Here is a 2500-nt window from a genome sequence, read left to right as displayed (position 1 = left end):
ATAGATTGACTGATAGACAAGACACAGTGTCTAATGGAGCGGTGTAGTTAGTTGACACTGGCCGGTGTCTAATGACACGACGCCACGTGTTGGTATCTGATTTCCGGCTCTCCGTCTTTGTCTCCGTGGCCCGGTTCTTGCGACAGAGTGAAGTCGAATGCTAATCTTTTGACGTCTGTGGCTGTCTCTTCTTGTCTTTGTATCTCTCTGTCTCTGTCTCTGTCTCTCTCCCTATCTATCTATCTATCTCTTTCCCTCTCTCTCTCTCCCTATCTCTTTCCCTCTCTCTTGTCTTTGTATCTCTCTGTCTCTGTCTCTCTCTCCCTATCTATCTCTTTCCCTCTCTCTCTCTCCCTATCTATCTCTTTCCCTCTCTCTCTCTCCCTATCTATCTCTTTCCCTCTCTCTTGTCTTTGTATCTCTCTGTCTCTGTCTCTCTCTCCCTATCTATCTATCTATCTCTTTCCCTCTCTCTCTCTCCCTATCTATCTCTTTCCCTCTCTCTCTCTATCTCTCTGTCTCCCTCTCTCTCTCCATCTCTCTCTCCCCCTCTCTCTCTTTCTCTGTCCATCTCTGTCCATCTATATATCTCTCTCTATTTCTCTCTATCTCTGTCTCTCTTTCTTTCTCTTTCTCCCTCTTTCTCTCTCCCTCCCTCCCTTCGTGTGTCTAATTTCGTCTGTGCGAGCGCACGTATGTGTGTATGTCTTCTTCTTCTTCTTCCATAAACCTTTCCGAAATCGAAACGCATATTCCTTCTCAATCAATGAGTAATCGCAGGATATGTGGACTGTGACCTAAAGAATTGATTGCCGTTGTTATTAATCGCCCCAAGGCTGACGGTCCTGTGAAAGCAAATCCAGGGGACTGCTGTTTCTGACGAAAGAAATAGTGAAAAGCGCGGAAGTGAAAATGGACGGTCAGTTTTTCCTGGACCGACCGATTCGTCTTTCTTCTGTTATCTCTTGCACTTTGGTGGACAGGTGGGAGAACCAGGTTGTGGCTCTTAAACTTTTAACATTTTTTTATTTTTTGGTCGTGATGTATGATGTAAAGAAATATACATTTCTGTCTGTTTCTGCATCTCTCTCTCTCTCTCTCTCCCCTCTCTCTCTCTCTCTCTTTCTCTATCTCTCTCTCTTTCTCTCTCTCCCCGCTCTCTCTGTCCATCTCTCTCTCTCTCTCTCTCCCTCTCTCTCTGTGTCTCTGTCTCTGTATCCCTCTCCAGCTCTCTCTCTCCCTCTCTCTCTGTCCATCTCTCACTCTCTCCATCTATCTCTCTCTCTCTCCCCCCTCTCTCCCTCTCCCTCTTTCTCTCTCCCACCCTACCTTCCTGTGTCTAATTACATCTGTGCAAGCGCGTGTATATGTGTATTTCTTCTGCTTATTCGTCTTCTTCTTCCATAAACCTTTCCGAAATCGAAACGCATATTCCTTCTCAGTCAATGAGTAATCGCAGGATATGTGGACTGTGACCTAAAGAATTGATTGCCGTTGTTATTAATCGCCCCAAGGCTGACGGTCCTGTGAAAGCAAATCCAGGGGACTGCTGTTTCTGACGAAAGAAATAGTGAAAAGCGCGGAAGTGAAAATGGACGGTCAGTTTTTCCTGGACCGACCGATTCGTCTTTCTTCTGTTATCTCTTGCACTTTGGTGGACAGGTGGGAGAACCAAGAGGAATGGGTAATTCAGGTTGTGGCTCTTAATCTTTTAACGGTTTTTTTTTTTTTTTGGGGGGGGGGGGTCGTGATGTATGATGTAGAGAAATATATATCTCTGTCTGTTTCTGCATCTGTGTGTGTGTGTGTGTGCGTGTGTGTGTGTGTGTGTGTGTGTGTGTGTGTTCTGTCTGTCTCTCTATCTGTCTCTGTGTGTCTCTCTCTCCCTGTCAACCTCTCTCTCTCTCTCTCTCTCTATCTATCTATCTATCTGTCTGTCTGTCCTTATCTCTGTCTATCTCTCTGTCTGTCTGTCTGTCTGTCTCCCTCTCTCTCTCTCTGTCCGTCTGTTTTGTCTGTCTCTCAGTCTCTGTGTCGGTCTCTCTGTCTCTGTCTGTCTGTCTGTCTGTCTCTCTGTCTGTCTCTCTCTGTCTATCTCTGTCTGTCTGTCTGTTTCAAACTCTCTGTCTGTGTCTCTGACTGTCTCTCTCTCTCTCTCTGTCTCTCTCTGTGTCTCTCTGTCTCTGTCTCTGTCTGTATCTCAGTCTCTGTCTCTCTCTGTCTCTCTCTCTCTCTCTCTCTCTCCCCCTCCAGTCCGGCAGTAAAAGAATTACGAGGACAGTAAATCGTGTTGATGGTGCTAACAGTGTGTGTGATTGGTATTCGCTGTGCCGCGCGGAACTCCCATTTCTCCTCCTCCCCCCTCCCTCCCTCCCTCCCTCCCTCCCTCTCCACCCCCACTCCTCCCCACCCCTCCTTCACACTCAGCCTTTTAAATACATCAGGGACTCCATCACCACCCCCCACCCCCCTCGCCACAGCAAATCAGCTTAATGTAATG

The 2500-nt window shown here is 47.1% G+C and overlaps 1 protein-coding gene across 1 annotated transcript in view; it reads left to right on the top strand.

The window, feature by feature from the left end:
* Positions 1-2500, top strand: part of LOC143289096 (uncharacterized) — a 391817-nt gene that overhangs the window by 203276 nt on the left and 186041 nt on the right. The window lies entirely within an intron of this gene.

This window comes from Babylonia areolata, chromosome 13, assembly GCF_041734735.1.
Source record: "Babylonia areolata isolate BAREFJ2019XMU chromosome 13, ASM4173473v1, whole genome shotgun sequence".
Taxonomy (NCBI): Eukaryota; Metazoa; Mollusca; class Gastropoda; order Neogastropoda; family Buccinidae; genus Babylonia; species Babylonia areolata.
Note: the sequence above shows the minus strand (reverse complement) of the source record. Positions and strands in the feature narration are given on the sequence as shown.